The following is a 19,860-nucleotide window of genomic DNA, read 5'->3' on the forward strand; positions in this document are numbered from 1 at the left end:
TTGCTTAAGAGTTAACTTTTTCCACAGCAGCTGAGACAAAAGAGAAGACTGTCCATCAATAAACCTCTGGACACCCTTACAAGCATTCCAGACAATAGCGGGGGGAGGGGGGGGGGGGGGGGGGGGGGGGGGGGGGGGGGGGGGGGGGGGGGGGGGGGGGGGGGGGGGGGGGGGGGGGGGGGGGGGGAACTCTTGTCATATTGATTGTTTTCTTTCCACCACTTTATTCATATTTCATTTTGGTCTCACGTTTCCACAGAGTTAATATTCCTCTACAGGATGACAGATTGTACGGGGCTTTCTTTTTATCTCTCGCACACTGAAGTCAAGCAGAGCAGCGGAATAATAAAAAAGACAGTTCATAATATCAGTTCACTGTGAATCACAGTTTCTGAGCCGTATCCGCGGAATCTCAGTACTAAAATGCGGACGTCTCTTCACAGGCCAATAAATATTTCTGTAAAGTACTCAGGATCCCACTCACTGAATATATCTTTCTTTCTTGTGCGAAATAAAGCTTTCACACTGTAACTCTTTAGGCAATTTCTTCTCCCAGTCAGTACTTTGTGCTGAATTGTGCCAGCAGTGAATAAAAATGCAGTATCGGCAGGACAGGCGCAGGACGACCCGTGGTACAATGTGTTCATTTTTTGATTTATCAGCCATAATGATGACGTAAATAATCCGTAGCTCAGGGTTTAGTTCTCCTTTCTGGGGGGCATTAGCAGCCCAGAAAGTTGATTAGTTGATTTTAGCTACAGAGCTGGCAAGAAAACAAACTAATCTGGGTAAATAACATTTATGACAAGGAAAAGCAGAAAGGAATTCTAACTAGTTAAAATACTTGGTAATAGCCTGATAAATATACTGAATTTGCATCACTTCAGTCATTCAGGTAAACTTTTATGCTTTTTGACTCGCATTTCCCACTGTCAATTAATTTTTGATTATTTTATTAATTAATCAATTCACTGCTCGGTCTATAAAATGTAAGAAAAGGCCAAAGATGGCGTTCCATAGAAGTCTTGTTTTGTGCACAACCCAAAGATATTCACTGAACTCTTACAGAGAAGCAAATAAACCAGCATAAAATTCACATTTGAGCAGCTGGAATAAAAGAGTTTAAAATTTTTTTTTAATTACTTGAAGCCAAGTAATGATTATCAAAAGAGATGCTTATTAATTATGGTTAACAAAAAGATTGTAATTGTTGCGACTTACTAGTTTTTCGTTTTTTATTTGTTCCAACAGTCTGCGATTAGTACGCTTATCAGTCCTGCTTGTAGGAAAACACACTTTGTTGGAAAAATTAAAGTCCAAATGAAATACAATTACATCTTTTTGGTCTGCTGCCGCACACATATCTGCTCTACAAATAACATTTTGAGAAACATTTGAAAACATAGGATAAAACTCAGATGATCAGATTCAGGTTGAATGACGGCACCCTCGAGTTGTGTCATGAGCTTGATGGAATAGTCTCCCAGTACTGCCTGTGTAATATAGGTAATGAAATGTTGCACAGTTGTGTAAGATGCTGAGCCAAACGTAGCCCGCTACACAGCACAACACAACAGGAGGTACAGACAGGTAACAGACAACATTTAGACCGTTCCCTGCTAAAGTCTCCTTCTGATCTAACTTACAAACAGAGCGCCGCATCTCGTCTGAACTTTAAGCTTGTTGAATGAGAAACCGAACAAACATTTACCGATTAAAGGATGCTGCGATCATCCGTCTGCAGACTGGATAGCGGTTTAACTGCTCAGCTAAAAACCAGACTGCCAGTGATTGTACTAAAACTATTGGCAACACATCTAAAAACATGATTATTTAAACTGAAAAAGGTGAGTTTTGGTGGAACATCCATATTTGTTGTAATTTAATCAAAAATGAATGACAGGAACAAAGAAAACAAATCATAATCTGTCATCTAGTTTGATTCACATGTTGATTAAATCTGTCTGTTACTCAAGGACAAGAGAGGAAATCTCCCTTGACAACTATGGCAGAAAATACTGTTTTGATCTAAGATTTTCATGTAACATTGGTTATGATATGCACAGAAAATGGGTTTTCAGGGCTATAATAACAAGTTCGAGTTATTTCTTTGAGATGAACTTACAAAATTTACCCACACATTCATCTAATTTGTGCTTTTTTTGTCAATTTTTATGACGATAGCCAGGTAGGACGCATCACGAACCCAAATCCTGTTATTTGATATCAATGACAAGTCTGAGGTGGCGTCAGATCAGAGGTCTGGAGCCAGCAGCTGGAACCTCGTATCTCTAGAACGAAACAGTGATTCACAAAAATGGAAGATATTCACTTGTGCGTGAGGCTGCTGCAAAGGTAGCATGAAATCCAAAAAGACTGCTGATTGCGATCTTAATTAGATTTTTTTCCCTCTATTACCGTTCAGGTAATTTATGTCAGAATAATATTCGAGAAAAATAATTATTATTTCACCAAAAAACATAAAGACCAGTTGAGATAATTGAAATTAAGTGGTTAAGTTTGCCAAATTTTGTATTCTCTTACCTGTAACACGCGTCATTTAAAAGTCCACCAAAGCAGTATTTATGCACAATACTTCATGACAATTTGCACGTATTTTAATTGTATTTTTAACATAAAGCCTGAAAAGCTTTTTTCACGCCGTGGTAACGACTATGCTCAACACAACCGGTATTATTTCTGCCTCTCCACTGCTTGCTTGCTTTCCAAGAAATGCTCGTATTATGCCAGTCTGTGACCTGAAGACTGTGAAGAATGAGATTACTCTGTTATTGACCCACCAAACATACAAAGGTGCTCAGAAGTATTTAAGGCATCCATTTCATTTTTCTGTGCTCCTCACAATAATAGGTTGCTGCTGCAGTAAACTTCCCACTCAATTGATGGTTACAGCCCGGGGTACATGGCAGAGATACAGACGCTGTATGTGGTGAGTGATAAGTGAATGAGTTTTGAGGAGAAAAAAAAGATTATACACACACAAGAGGCTGGTTTTTTCAGTTTTACATGCATCACTGACTGGAAACCTACTATAAACAACATTTAAACAGCGTGTAGTGGCTGTGCGTTTTGTGAATGCAGGTGAGAAAGACAGAAAATAGAGCATAAATTCTGAAAATTAGTGCAACAAAATCTGTGATGTACACATTACAGTGAATTTAACTAGCGTTTTAGGGCTTCAACTGGAAAATATTAGACTCGTTTTGACCCAAAGCCTGGCAATAAAGGACCTGTCAATATGGCAGAATGGAGCTACCGTGTTGCCCGCAATGAAAACTTGCACTCAGCTGCAGATAGCAGGCAAACAATGGCACAGGGGAGGCCAAGGAATATAAAGGCAGAAATCAGTCAATACTGTAAAAAGAAAACTTCACTATATTCTCATTTTAGCCCGTACTTGCTTGCGGCTTCTTCAAATCAAAAATAGCTCAAATTTGACCCGCACAAACACTATAGGGCCGAAAGAATATGTGCACCCTCACATTACAGCTTCCACAGTAATACAGGAATACATTTCCACTTTAAAATGGCATTTGGAAGCAAAAACAATCTGTCCAGACTCACATTTTTGCACCAATCTATGTGCACACACGATGTAGTTACTGTAAAGTAAATAAAGTCGACGTGGGTGTCTGGAAAAGTCTCAGCTTCTCGGTTTTCAAACTAAAACAAGATAAGCCAGTGCTTCCCAAAGTTTCAGTTTTAGGGGTGCTAAAACACAGCAATAGTGTGGTCAATGGCCGTAAACATAGCAGAAGTTATGCGTTTCAAAATGAAAATGCATTACTGAGGTTGTAACCCAGGTGTGATTGCTGAGCAATTTCTGACACAACCATTGGCAATAATGTGTTGCTCAAAGAGCGTCCACTTCTCCAGATGATCTTTCTACAGATTTTATAACCTGGCTGCGGGGATTTGTTCTCCTTTAGCGAGGTCATGTACCAATATTGGGTGATAAGACCGAGATTCAATTCGACCCAAGGCAGTCTCACAGAGCCAGCCCATTCTGCTGTACAGAATGGTCTGACAGCACCTTATCATCGTTGTTCCATACTGGGGAAAAACACTCTGGCTTGTTGGTATCACTTTAAATCAGTGACAATCGTTTTTGAGCAGAGCTAAGCGAAGGATGTGGCGACGATCTCCACCAAAAATACTTTTTTTTGCTCATTTGCACACAGGGAAGCAAGCGCTGTAATTAAAAGGGGTAATTCACTGAAAAAACGATCATGACTGCCTTAATGCACGATCCAAATACACTAAAAAGGTAGAATTAGTGTGGTAGGTTTCCAGCCCAGAGACGGTCGCTGATATTCATCATCGTAAAGGGGATTCTGAAAACAAGCAAACCAACTTGCAACTGGTTGGCCAAGTCCTTGGAGGCCAAAATGGGCTTTGTGCATTAAGGCTTTGCTATGTAGAAATGTAAAGCACAAAGCTATAAATATCACTATGTTATATATCATCACAAGATTTCCCTTAACTGGAAGTAGGGGAGTCTACGGAAGAAAGTACACAACTGGATGTGGACATGCTACAGCGATACACTGCATTTGACTTTCACACTTCATATTGTAGTTTACTGCAGTGCATTACCTTGCAAAGGCATAATCTCAATGCACAGCTAGTAACAGTAGTACTTGTCAATTTGGAACTTTTTTTCCTACCGGCACTTACAATATGGCACATAAACAATGTTTCTATATGAAGTGAGTCTGCCTATCACTGAGCCATATGTTCACTTACATTCTCAAGTCTGACACTGCCAAAAGCTTTCCACTTCTCCCACCCCCTCAGCTCTTACATATCATTAAACTAACTGCCAGCTATGTAAATAAAAACATAAACTCATGTTAACAACTAGGCGGTCAATGAATACCGTGTCCACCCACTGAATGAATTATGTCACATGTGGTTTATTCTTAATTTTGACTCCAGTATTATCAGCTATTCGTCTCCTTGATTACCAATATTTCATATCAGCCCTGAAAAAGAAAAAAATGTAACCTAGCAGTCGACCCCTGTAAGAAACTCATTTGAGCTTAGTTTGCTCCAGCAGTGCAGGTGGTGACCGGCTGCCCTATGTCAGACTGAATCAGGGTTCCAGGTAGCACTTGATGTTAAGACTATTCAGCGGTACAAACCAATATTTTTGCTTTAACCTTTGCTGATACCAGTTCTAGTACATAATCACTGAACTCAGCACTTCTTCTAAATACAAAACTGCACTTGGAAGCGAAAGAATACAAATAGAAGGGTTGTTAACCAGAGACTTCCTGAAAGCAGAATTTGAAGAGGCTTGCTCTTGTTAGGTTAAATTAAACAGCTTTTACTGGTTTTTGGTGTTAATAACTGTTTCAAAAACTACATTATACAATAATATATTCCACACTTTTGCTCTTGTTAGCAAACAAAATACATATTATTTAGGGCTGAAACAATGAATTGATTTCAAATAGAAATCCCAATTTAAAAGAATGCAATTAGCAAATCACAAATGCCTCAAATTTAGGATACATGTCATGCAGTGTGTCTGATCCAGGGTTTAAACTTTCATGCTCTCTTCCTTATGTGATAGTTACACTTTTGATGGTATATTGTGGCTCTATCAGGTTTTTAAACACTGAAATATTGAATAAAGCACTGAATAAAGCCTATCAGAAAAATTGCCATCATATATTTCCCCAAATTCTTCAGCTTCAATCCTGGCTGACAAACTTTTTTGTTTAGGAATATTTTTGCTTATTTATGAATAATGGTTCCTCATGTTTTATTTCTGAAACATCATGGTTTTGTGCCCTGCACTCTTGTGGCCTAAAAGGTGTGCAACACTTCATTTTTACTACTCAAAATGCTGCACTTCTTACATTTAGAGGTCATTAGTTCATAAAAGGTATACCTATATTATGCACTCAAGTATGTTTGTGTGTCTTTGTCCTTAATAGTAAAAAGAGAAAAAAAGACACTTGTGTCGTGACAAATGTCCTTAATCATTCTTTATCACTTTGCCGGTGCTGAAATATGGGCTATACGCACGTTGGACCATTATCACTCATATTGAAGCTTATCAAGATAAGTCCAACATTCTATCAACTTTGGCAACCAAAATCTAATGATGTCTGGTGGCCGGGTCTGGCAAACATTTATAAAACTTCCCATCAGGCCCTGAAGTCTTACATTATTTAGCTGAGACAGCAGCTTGGCTGCATCGGCGTTAACAGGAAGGGCAATGAGACACAACAACTGACAGAAAGCCAAAAACCCAACTAATGCCTCAAATCAATTGAAAGTCAAAGGGATATACAGAACCACAACAGACGCTGTCACCTCATGCATATATGCCACTTTAACATCACTGCCGGTACATATCAGTACACATGACCCTCAACAGCACCTCAAAAATAAACCTGAACACCTGTGTTATTTCTACCTTGTTTGACTGTACATGTGTTGAATCTGAATCCAGGCTGTCAGCAATGTGAACAAAGAAAAAAAAAGAGTAAAAGCTAATTCAGAAAGCTGTCCTATAGCACATTATCACAGGCTGGGTTCTATCAATTAATGAGACGTCAGCAATTGTTTGGTCCTGTATTATTCATGTCACAGCAGTCATAAATAATGAGCCAGGTAAATTGAGAAAACTCTCAGCTCAAGACTTCTTTCCTTGATGCTACACAGGGCGTTTAACCTCTAGACGGTGTCATTTCTTTCTGTCCGGCGAGAGCGCAGGAACAAGGTCCCCAAACGAAGGGATATTATTAAGGACTTGAGAGACAAGGCAGACGAGATGAGGGGCGCAGAGGCTGGATTGTGTTTGCGGAAGATTAAGGCCCTTCAGGATGGAAGGATGATGGATGGATGGGAGTCCTTCATCCATCAGGGCCTGTTTACATCACCTTTAAACAGGCCAACCATGCCAAGTCTGCCTCTCTCTGCACTCCCTTAAAGGGGCCAGCTGCTGATCTGACCCGAGCTTCATACCGGTTCCAATCATTGCCATGATGGATCACATGGGGAAGCATATATGTAAGTGACAAGGGAGACTTATGGAGCCATTTGCCAAAGCCCTTATCCACTTGTCAGACTTCTTGTTTCCCGCTGAATCCGCGTGTTCTCCGTGTATTACAGTGTCGCATTTGCAGCTCGTCGTTCGCCTTGAAATGCTACACCACATACTTTACATCATTCACAAATGACACAACGCTGTAAACATGTCACAATTTAATGGCCCATTGTCTGTTTGGTTTGAATGGGGCCCAAATGAGACATAGCCGGCTGCTTCCTGCCGTCTTGGCTTTCTAACCATTATCAACAGTGAGACTCTTTTATCCGATGCTTACTCTTTCATTTCATGGGCTGTCTGTTTGAAACATGAAGCACGTTTTCAAAGACAATGCTCCACTATAGGAACTCAAAGTGGACTGCTGAATAGCTCCCACCAGCTCACAAAGAGCACCCTTATTGTTGAATCTCAAACTGATTTTTATTAGAAATCCTAGACTACCAGAAAATTCCTTTTGAGGATGGTTTATAGTGTTTCCCCATATTTATAATGAGTATTTTTCCCCCTGTTTTAAACCCATATTTCAAATGCTGTTTGAAGCAGCGCCTTATCTGTGTGGAGATATAGCATTTCATGGTTCTATTCATGCTATGCAGACATCTTAAACTCAGACTTGTCAAATCAAATCTAGAAAGAAAATATCTCGACTAATGTTTTCGGAGCGCTAACAACGAACATACCTGCGGAACAGTTTATCTTGTTTAGTTTTAGATTGGCTCGCTGATTTCATTTGCTTTAAAATGTTTTCCTTGAAGAGATGGTTCTACTCTCTCATTTTCATCTCTCCAGGCAAATGTGATTTTCCACATCTTAAAACTGTCGGTGTAAAGACATGAATTTTTCTGACAGAAGTACAGTATCTAGTTGAAAAAAAAAGCTCTTGAGGAAAGAAGCCTGTATTCCTCCGACTGTGATGATATTGTAAATCTTGGCCTTTACCTTTCCACTCTCTGACTTATTGTCAGATAATAACATATTCCTTTATCTCCTCCTCGCAGACACCTAAAGTATATTCTCATAACCAGCATAACGAGTCTTCCACTGACCGCTGAAGCTGCATTATTCAGCATCTTTCTCTGGCTTTTTCAGCACTGTAATCTTTGTACCTGCCTGGCAGATCACACATCAAAATGTGAGCGAGGCAGGTAAATGGTATTTCTTTGTGGGTGCTTTTATGCACAGTCGTCTTCGTTGCATACAACTTCCAAACCCAACTTTGCCGATGCTGAAAAATCCAGATCGAATAATTGTTATCATTTAATGGCAAGATATGAAATGTCTGTCGACAGAGCTCGATGTTTTTCTTTTTCCTGTGATGTGGCTCATCAAGTGCAAATAGTAAATGAAATGTAGCTTTTGCTGCCATTTAACTATAGCTCTTTATTGATCCCCGAGGGGAATTCAATTTGTGGATATATGGAAATATATTGTGTTCTCTCCTTGTGTCCCTTTCTCCTGATAGAATATTACTCACTCCACCGATTTGAAATTGTGAAAAGATGTGCTGTCATGAACATCTTGGATCTTAAATAGAAAAGAATACAAAAAGGATATACACAGAGAGCACTTCTTAAAAGCGATGTGATTCACTGGCTTCGGTAAAGCCGTCTGACAGTGCAGCGATTTCCATTGTTTGTTCACAACAACAAAGAGAAGCAAAATCCACGGTCTCCAAGCAGTATCGACAGAGCCCTCATTTGAAATTAATAGAATACATCTGCCCTAAGCCGTTTCACTGGGAAGCACTGTGTCAGGTGAGCAGGGCTACACCTAAGACAGCTTCTCAAGGACTGTTCACTGTGCTAATATATACCAAATCAGGGATCTGAAAGTCTAACGAGCAGGTTCCAAGCAGCAGTGTAAAGAAAGACACATAATTTAGTGGAGTAAGTTGCTCAAATGGTTTAACATTCACTCTGGCTTCTTGCACATTCTATCCAGTGGGGCTGCAACTAATGATTACTGTCATTGTCATTTACTCTGTCAGTTATTTTCTTGATTCGCTCCATGAAACGTCAGACAATGGCGATAAATGTCCTTTTATGTTTGTCAAATCCAGAGCTGATGTCTTCAAGAAAAATTTGTAAAGAGAAAAATGTAAAAATATTAAAATGAAGAAGGAGGACTCTTTGTTTTTTGCTTAAAATTAGACTCAAAATGGTTGGAGGATGATTTCTATAACATCTCAATTAATTGTTTGGCCCTTTAGACAATTCAATATAGCTCAAATGCATTTACACTACATTATATTATCACATATGCAGGCATCCATCAACAGCCCTACAAAACAAACCAATTTGTTGTTTTCAGTTACTATAACTTCACAAACATAGGCTACAACATTACATATACTCCAACTTAACCTGCCTAACATAAATACTAAGGTTAAGAGACTACAATGTGTAATGCAAATTTTGTAGAATAATTTTAAATGCTCAGGTTAAGACACTACAATATGGTGTACAATCCAAATTAACCTGAGAAATGTAAATACTAAGGTCAAGACACTACACCAGATAACGTAAATTTACCAAATAATGTGGGACGCTAACCTAGCAAACATTTCAGACTTTTCTCCGTGAATTCTGAGAAATAATTTCCTATTTAATGACAGAGCTACACATCTGAACTCAGTCTCATTAAGACAGACTCTAATTCAGTGTCATCCATCCATATTAAAGTGCAGTTACCCAAAATGTTTGTTGCATGAGCTCCAACAAAACCTGTCCAGGTAGAAGGCCACTTTGACAAACAGGAAGTGGAAGATTCCAAGCAGATTTATAGAAGGGGGAACCGGACTGTACTAAGAGTGGTCGAGTATAGAGGAGTGTTTTGTGGGTTTTTCAGGCTGATAATGATTATTAGTGAGACATTTGAAGGAGATATTCTTTTGTAGTAAATGAAAGTGTTTAAAATCTTGGCGTTGATGGCATTTTTTCATCCCAAAGGCTACACTATGATGTTTTCTCAGAGACATACTATGCTACTCTGTTTGTTCTGGCCCTGTTTTCTTCAATGACATACTATTTTGACAAAATACTGCACTGACATTTTTTTAACCACATATCATACGTGACAATTTTAGGCAACATCCTATCATTTTGCGCTTTTTGAACCACATAATAATCTTTGGTTTATGGTCTATCATTGGTGTCTGTGGAGTGCACAGGGACTGTCTGCAAATTGCAAAACTGCTGGAACAGCGAAGAGAGACACAAATATTCAATAACTTCACTCTGATACACTGTAGTGTCACCAAAATCACTGCAGCCTTCAACTGGTTCCTGTTGACACCAATGTTATTCCCACAACTTGAAAGACAGCTACTTTTGATAAAACTGGGCTTGTAGCACATTGTCTACCTTTCAACGATGGGAAAGAGGGATCGTTTATGATCAGACAACCTGTATCTAATGAGTGACTGATGCCAGAAGTCCGAATCTGTGAATATCTGTCCAGTTTTACTGAACTGTGGCCCTGAGGAGCCGTGGTGGGCGTCCTTTATTTTCATTTCTGAAAGGTGGCAACCCTATCTACGACTCTAACAGCTATTTATACTTCTACTGCTGCTTGTACTTTTAGTATTACTATTACTGCTTGTACAGCTATACTACAGTTGCTATTAATCGTCTGGTATTTGGTTTTCAAGCTGCTAGCTCCCGTTAGTGTTTTGCTAGTTTACTAGTTAGCTCTCATAGACTGGAAGCTCTCAACAAGATTTCGTAATGAAAAAAGAGCCAAAAACTATTCTTACCGATAAAAGTTATTCCAAGTTTCCTTGTCTCGATCGTCCGACGTAGTGTGTAATTATATGCATTGGCATTCTTATTGTTTTAGTTTTCGCACCGTACACATCAATGGAAAACCCTAAACTTTGCCCCACTAGCTTAGTGTCGCTCAGAGGGGCGTGTCCTATCTACTCTTCTATACATATCTATGAGCGCTCCACACAGGCTTTGTGCATCACTCAAAGACAGCCAGCCTGACAGCTGCACAATGACGGAAAATGTGGACCGAAATTTCACAAACCTGGCGTTGAGTAAAAACTTAAACTGGATTTCCCCAAAAGTTGCATATTCCCATAACAGCAAAGTGAAACTTTTTTTTTTTTGCATGTATGATATTTGGAGTGTGGCGTGAGAGCGTGTGAAGGGACTGAGTTGCGTGTCTCTCACGACCAAAGCGCGAGAGTTGGCAGCCCTGCTGGGTGCATCTGATGCTGGAGCTGATGCTCTAGAAGGAAGTCACCCCAAAGAAAGTATATGGCAAAAAATAAATCAATAATAAAGTGTCCAAGCCAGGTTTTTATTTGTCAAACAGGGAGCATTTAGTTCATTAATTACATGGGACTTCCTGCTGTTAGCTGCGGGGCTAGAGCTAACTTATGGTTACTATCAGCAGTGACGAATACTTACTCTCCTGAAAACAGTTCGTATATATCCATTCTTGTTCACGTTCTTCTCCTAACGCTGCTCTCCTCGGTTCTGTGTGCTCCTCCCGGTAAACACATGCTGCAGGTCCTGAGAGCAACCTAGATTGCAGGGAAAAAGTGGACTGGATTTCAGTGATGTGGGTGTGCTCCATATGAACAAGTGGAATGGACTGGATAACGACGCACTGGGTCGGACTCTCTACCTTCCACTATGAAGTTTTGGGAAACTAGGATTTATGATCATATTTCAGTTAATAATGACTGGTTATGTGATAATTTATTTGAACTAATATTCTGGCCACATTATATTGAATTTGTCAGCACTTTTTTGGTAAATAAAAAAACTATTTTTAAATAAATGAACATAAAACTATTTAGGGGGGCTCAGAGAATATTTTAGAGGGGCTGAAGCCACCCTAAAATAGGCCTAATGACGCCACTGTCTGTGGGGTTAAACTGTCTCCTTCAGGATATCATGATGTCTGCTGTGTGCCAGTTTTGTTCCTGGACCTCCAGAATTTAGACGGTAATCTGGAAAAAACAACAACAACAAAAAAAAAACAGACAGCAAATTATCCAGTTGTTCCTTCTAACCCAGTAACACACACATGGCTGGACGCTCTACATTGACCAAAAATCAAAAACGGAAATTATGCATTTATGAAAAATAATCAGACTCTTAATTCAGTTTTCTATGGACGTCCTTATAGCTGCAGCTTCAGATCTTCTGTGATAACTCTCTGAAAGGACTGAACACTTCAAGTTGTTTTTTTGAAATTTGCAAATCGGATTTTTTTTTTTTAAATTTCTGTATGTGATTTTTAAATAATTTGAAAAATATGGCTACTGAGTAAACACTGATGGGAAAACATTGATTTTTTTTCATTAAAAGTCTAATTTACTAGGCTTTAAAAGGTGCATAAAGTGAAATGTGTGCATATTTTCTGAAGCAACTGCAGCACAAGTGAGAAAACAAAGCATCCTGTCAGTTTCATAGAACAGTATCTGCTCAGAGGATTCAAAACCTGAGCTAATCCTGTGACTCCTCTGTGAGATGGGATAGAATTTGAGAGAAAATGCAAAAACTTGAATAATATCTAATACCAGAGACAAACTGCTACATTACTATTGATTTACAAGAAGCGCCCAATTAAAATTTGACCACTGGGCTTCATGGACGTGCTTTTATTGACAAAATGTTCCCATACATAAACATTTTGTTGTTCCGGAGTATAAACTATGTTCAGAAATTTGCAAGTCAACCCTTCTCCCTGGATTTCCGAATTTCTGCTTTCCAGCAATCCCTGCAAACTTACAAAAAAATGTCCTTCTGTCATGGTTTGGTCTCTAATTGCTTTTGGTTCCATAACACAATGGGTTCTTGTTGTTCCAGTTCGTAAGCCTCCTGCAACACACTGAGGCAAATTTGATCACTAAGTCAAAAACACCAAAGAAATAACAGGAAGAACAAGGGCAACCAAAACCTAAAATACAGTGTGTAAAGTAACTTTAACCAATGAGTGCAGATGAGAGATTTGTACAAATAATAATGAAAACACTTTTATTTTCATAGCATTTCTTTAAAAACATAGTTTAAAAAGAAGGAAAAACATTGAAACATAGAGTTAAACATGATTAAAGATACGAAGTGCAAGATGTAGAATGGAATGGAAATAAATCAATATAACAAACACCAAAAAAATAAAAAATGTCACATTTCACATAAAGGAAAAGAATAAATAGAATAAAATTAAAGACAAACAATTCAAAAAAATTGAATTAAATAAAATTAAATAAAGGATAAAAATATTATATTATTGTTGTCGTTGTTAAGACGACTACTACGAACAATAATAATAATAATAATAATAATAATAATAATAATAACAGGAAAACAATAAAATTGAGATTGAAAATTAAAAAATAATTTATACATAAATAATTACGGAAATAATAGTAAGGGAAATAAAACTGACATAAAAGCAAATCTATATGAATGTTTTTGATTGTTTTTTTAAAGATAAAAGCAGTGCTTTTAGTCAATACCTCAAACAATACACTGTGATGAAATTATTTAAAGTTTATGGTATATATATTCATTAATTCTAAGAACTCCAGTTCATCTTTGTTTTTATTGCATAATCAAGGTCTGCGTTTCATATGGGAAGCCAACTAATCAGTATGTTCGTGCTTTTGCAATACTTCAGGCATAAAGACAACAAGTTTAGTTAAAACTTACTGTATACATATTTTTTTCTGATCAAAACTGCAGTAGTAGTCTTTATTTTTTGCATCCACTGTGGTAGAGAAATCGCTTTAACATGATGCAATATTGGTATTTTTAATGTGCGAGCTGTTTAAATCACAAAAACTGAATAATAGAAAAGTGGAGGACAAATTAAAATGGAGATTGGCTGAAAAAAAAATCAAAGCACAGGTTCCTCTGGGGAACAGCACCCAACATTAAGCCGGCTCAGTATTCACCTGAACCTACTGCCTCTAAATCCATCACATCAGGGGACTTGGCACGTAACCGAGGTGGATTTATGGCTTATTATTGTTTGTTCTCACTGTCCAGGTGAGATCCTGGAAGAACAGCAATAGTTGCATCTCCGGAGTGCTGATAACGGGGTGATATGGATCTGTGGTATCACGCCTGCTGCTGGGGAGGATTATGAAGCATCATGCTTGCACTAATGACCTAATTATGAAGCTGTGGCACAGGAGGATTCACACCATCATTTAAAAGTTAATCTTATGTTTCGTTTTTATATATATATATATATTTTTTTTTATTCATTTGCCAGAGTAATAGGCATATTTAAATCCAATTCACACAGGAGGTCCCATATTTAATTTCATAGTTTACTGGAATCTATGAGGCGCAGTCCCTGGGATTTAAGAGGCCTCAAAATTCCACTGAACTGTAACATTTGCTGCTCTTCAGGAAAATTAAGTCATATAATACAGAGGGGAGTTGTGGAGTGCGGGAGCAAATGAAATAACAGGAAATGGGTTGAAATATAACTTGACAACAGAAGAATGGTAATTCCTTTCAAGAGGCCGGTGATAGTTTTTAGACTGATAACCATCCACAGATTAAAGTCCTCCCTGTGGACCTGTAATGCTTCTTCTGATATATATATTTAAAAATCGGCAAAAATGCCGCGCATACAGACAGAAGGCCGAGCTTTGGCGTAGCAACAACAACACTGATCAGCCCATTCTGAGCAATAATAGTCATTAAAAGGACAACATCACAGCGGAGGGAGGAGACAGGATTTCCCCCTGTGCCATCAAACTTGAATCAAGGACACAGTAAGGGCAGAGAAATTTCTCTACCTGCTGACAAAGGGGAAAAGATGATCACTCTAAATGCCCAGCACTAAATCTTTCACACTTGTCAAGTCCACTTTGTTCCTGCTGCCAGAGTTGACCCCTCTCTCTCCATCAGCAGGGACCTGGCCTTGGTCGTCGGGGGGACGAAGGGGGAGAAGGAAGGCCAAGACTCCGGCTAAATTTATAACACGCGTTTATGCCTCATGTCCTCAAATCATCCAAACATATTGTAGTGTTCTGTTAAGGACACACACGCACATTTTTCAATATGATACCGCTCGCAACACAATAAAGCCTCCGAATGGGCTTCTGGCTGTTGTGTTTGCTAAATTTAACAAGGACACGGATGTCATAAAGCCTCACAAATCACTCTTTTTATGATAAGATGTGTTATTTTATTTCATTTTAAGCCTCAAACCTGCTGCAGGGCTACAACGCTGATATACACATCGTTTTTTTTTTTTTTTTTCTGCAACAGGCAATACAGTAACATGTTTGGGTATGTTAACTTCCATTTTCCGAAATGATGTCCAAACAACTATTATACACATGGGTGGCAGTGTGATTGTCACAAGGTTAGATAGCTCATACAAATGAAAAATAAAGTCTCTCAAGCATGTTAGATGCAGTTTCCGAGCGCTGGGAGCAGACAAGACAATTTCAATTCAAATTTGTAGCAGGGAGATACAACAGATTGTAGCAGGGTTGATGTAAAACAGTAAGTGGGTCAAGAAAAGAGTTTCTGGATCCTTGTAACTTTGAGAAAGTCATCTTAAACACAATTATTCAATTTCTGCTTATATATGAGTTGCATTGTGCATACAGTTGCTTGGGCGACTGATTAATTACAAATGGACCTCAGAGAAGACATGTTTAAAAGCGCCTTGTAAAGTTTTCATCTATATTTCTACAACCTTTTTTGAAGGTTAGAGACCTGAACTGTTTCTCTTCGGTTTAGCTTTTCCTCTTTTACTGGCACAATGGATTATTTAGCTACAGCTAGTAAGAGATGAGCCATTTCCAGGTGCAAAAGGATTTCTCAGCAAGACTAAAGGTGCTTTTCATTATGGTAACTCCCAAGCGGTGTAACCTGGAAATCATCCCCCCTCCGCTGTCACAGAAGATCTTCCAATTACATAAATGCACCTCAATGAGACAATTAGCGAAGAAAGAGGAGGATTCTGAAGGAGCTTAAAGCGAGGAAACGCAGGTGTATCTTCTGTGGAAGTCTTTTATCAAGTGAACCCAGTCTCCACAAAATGACATTCCTATACAACTAAGCTGCAATCTCAATTACATTTTAAGCTAAATGTATTTTCTGTAGGATTAGATTTGCTTGTAACGTATCACAACCTTTGCCCTTTATTTCATTTCTATACTGTCGTTCCTTTTCATCCAATCAGTCATATATTAGATCAAGTGAGACTCGACACACTGGAAAACCTAGAAAATAGAGACGAAGCTTCAAACATGTCATGAAGGGATGTATTTTAACCCAAAGCATGATATTTCCTCAATTATTTTGGTGTCCAATAGAGTCTCGCAATGCATTGAATTTTCCTGAATCTATCCCCATGGTTCTAAACCTAAACAAAAAGCATGGGACAGGCGCCCAGATAGCTCAGCTGGCTGAGCAGGCAACCCATAAACCAGAGCTATAGTCCCCAATGCAGTGGCCATGGATTCAACTCCAGCCCATGGCCATTTACTGCATGTCATTCCCCTACTCTTCTACCCATTATTCCTGTCTCTCTCTCTACTCTCTCTACATAATAAAGGCAAAAAACAAACAGTGACAGAAAATGTAACTGAATGATGGTTTCTTGCCCAATCTCCTGGGTGAAACTTCGGTCCCTAGTTTTGTGTCTCTTTCAAACTGGCCACCTTTCCAACCACGTCACAGGTGAGAAATTATTTCTAAATGAATCTGCAATTGACAGTGCAGCTCAGTTTTATGAGGAACACAAGGTTGCAGAGACTGGGTTGTGCATCTTTGTGGATGTTGGGTGGATTTGATAGATGATACAGCTGGTGTCGCTTAAGACTCACGCTACAGAAAGAATGTTCCTTCCTTGCATCTCTCACATCCTCCAGAAAGGAAATCTTGTGTGAGGGAAATCATGTTAGCATAATAGAAAGCACACTAAAGGACAGTTCATGGTTTCCATTTGATTGATGTAGACTTTAAAGACGGTCGTGCATGCGGTTCTATTCGTACTACAATCAGTCCATGTTGGTCTGCATACAGACAGTTGCACTGTCCTTCATATCAAACACAGATATGGATGTCTCCTATGGATGTTTCTGAAAGCCTCGCTGTGACATTGTCTGGATAATGGTTTTGAATGAAGAGTGAGTATAATCATAAACATTATGATAATTCATTCTGAAGGAGGGGGCATCGATTTGTGTTGCAAATGTTCATAGCAATCTATGAAATAATTGAGAAAATTTATGCTCAAAAAGACAAAAGGCAACGTCATGGTGGTGCAAGAGGAAATATCAGAAGGTACATTCTTTGGGAACCATAAATGCCTGCATAAAATGTCTACTGAACGGATGTTAATTGAACAATTTGACATGTTGGTGGCACAAAGAAAAATTTGGGAATTATCGAAGTTGGTCGACCACGACGGCAGATATCAGCTGTAAACTCTGAGCACTTTGAGTTTCCTCCCAGATCCTTCGTGAGAACCTTCTTGTGTCTGACGGTGTTGAAGCAGGCCTTCTCGATCTTGTTGCCGTAGTCATGGAGACCCATGTGATGCAGCATCATGACGGCGCTTAGCAGCAGGGTGGTTGGGTTGGCCAGGTCCATGCCAGTGATGTCAGGGGTGGTACCATGGACCGATTCAAAGATGGCGACTCTGTTGGTGCCGATGTTGCCGCTGGGCATCACTCCGAATCCTCTAGTCAGACCGGCACACGATAACTGAGCATGTCTCCTTAGCAGTTGGGCATGACAGGGATGTCGAACTGGATCAGATAATGGACCATGTTGAGGCACACAGTGCCCAGGTACATCTGCGTGAACTTCACGTCTTTGTAGTTCTCGGTATTTCCTCAGAAACAGATCGTCTGACATCCTCGGGATGTTGGCCTTGTGGACGGCCATCACGCTGCTCCTCTGGTTGTTCCTGGAGTATTCGAAGGCGTACTCTGCGATGCGTCTGCTGGCATTCTCAGTGATGCCCTTACTGCTGAACCACGCCGTCCATGATCTCGTGCTCAATGCCGCTGTACTCGCCCTCCATGTTCTCACGGATGGTGACCAGGATGACATCGGTCTAGGGCGTCTTGTAGCCATCGATGGAGATGCAGGGCCTCTGTGCAGAATTTTAAGAATCTTTTCAGTAGCAGTAACATAATTTTACAAACAGCCAAAATGTTAGTTCACTGGCACATAACAGAATCAGAAAAAGACATAGGCTTAACCTTCTGGAGACCGTGAATATGAATATCTGTGCAAGACTCCATAGAAATCCATCCAGTAGCTGTTTAGAGTGTAGACCAATCAACCAAAATTCCCATCACTAGAGCATTTGCTGCAGGCTATGCTAAAAATATTAACTTTGCTATTACAAATTAATACAACCATCCAACACACATCTAGTTTTATGGAGTAAATGTATATTAGTAAGTGGCTGTTACAAAATAAATTATTCAAAATCACATCACCACTCACCCAAATAATCCACTCCATATATATAAAAATATAGTAGCAGATTTCATACATGCCAGTACAACATTATCGAAGCATACAGGAAAAGTTCTGCATAATCAAGATGATTTAGTTTAATTATAATTCACAAGCTCCTGGAAATTGTCACTGTCATATCACTAGAAATTTATATCCAGTCCTTTTTTCCCCCTCCTTCTTGCCTCGCTATAAAGATGTAAACTCAAAAAAAAAAATCTGTTAAGAAGGAAAATGGCAACTATCCACTTTAGAAACTTTAATTGCTGGTGGGCTTATATAAGCTTACTTCTGAGGTGAATTTAAAATTCAGGCATATCTGCAGTAGTGACTTGCGCAGACAAGCAGATTCATCTTCTTTTTGCTGTATTTGCTGTGACCACATCACGGCACAGTAAGTGATAAGCAGCATGGTAAAAGAGTAAGAGGGATTTATCTCTAGCAGTGCTGAGTGGGTAGCTGATAAAGGGGTAACCCAGATGACTTGTTTTGACAGTAAACCAGCTAAGGACGGGGAAATGTGTTAACAGCATTATGCAAAAGAGGGAGACGTATTTTAATCGGAAATTGACAAGGATGACCCACAAAACGCATTATGTTGAATAAGTACTGTAAAAGTTCGAGTAATAAAATAGAGCAGAGATGAACAAAGGTTTATAGAAGGTATCTACATTTTGAGATAAGCGCAGAAACACTTCATTCACTTCACGACCAGCATAAGCCAGCCATGGTTTTTCTGCTATTTTACATACAGTGGGGCAAAGCGGAACCAGAAAAGCCTGCAGCATCACAAGTCTTCCCATGATGATAAGAATTAAACTGTTAGTTGTGTGTAAATATTGCCTCTCATAACATATTGTATGCAAGGACTTTTTCATCTTTCATCTACCTCTAGTGCTCTGGTGACACTGCTATTGACTGAAGGCAATTAGAAGCACAGTGAGGCTGAAGAGTTTGAATTATTTAGTGCATTTTTATTTGACCAAAGGTTTCTTCTGGCTTGAAATGGCATAAATAAGTGAAAACAGACATTGTATTAGAGATGCTGCTGACAGATTTTAACTATTTCTTTGCTTTTTGTACATTTTTTACTAAAAAATGCAGAATCCAAAATGATTTTTTTCTCTGAAATTAACGGCAAAGCCTTGATTTGCCACCAGAGCAATCAAACGGTTCTTGTAATTCCTAACAAGCTCATTTTCATGTCTCCAATCTTTGATGTTAGACAGTTTTCTTGCCATCCGTCTGGTTTTCTTCACAGATTCTCAATGGGATTCGGGTCTGGCCTCCAGCATGTTCATATTGTTG

General features: G+C 39.1%; 1 pseudogene; it reads right to left on the reverse strand.

Annotated features, from left to right (window-relative positions):
* Nucleotides 1-16,385: 16,385 nt before the first annotated feature.
* On the reverse strand, nt 16,386-19,355 carry LOC127531348 (isocitrate dehydrogenase [NAD] subunit alpha, mitochondrial-like; annotated as a pseudogene).
* Between the last annotated feature and the right edge of the window lie 505 nt (nt 19,356-19,860).

The sequence above is a fragment of the Acanthochromis polyacanthus genome, chromosome 20, assembly GCF_021347895.1.
Source record: "Acanthochromis polyacanthus isolate Apoly-LR-REF ecotype Palm Island chromosome 20, KAUST_Apoly_ChrSc, whole genome shotgun sequence".
Classification (NCBI taxonomy): domain Eukaryota; kingdom Metazoa; phylum Chordata; class Actinopteri; family Pomacentridae; genus Acanthochromis; species Acanthochromis polyacanthus.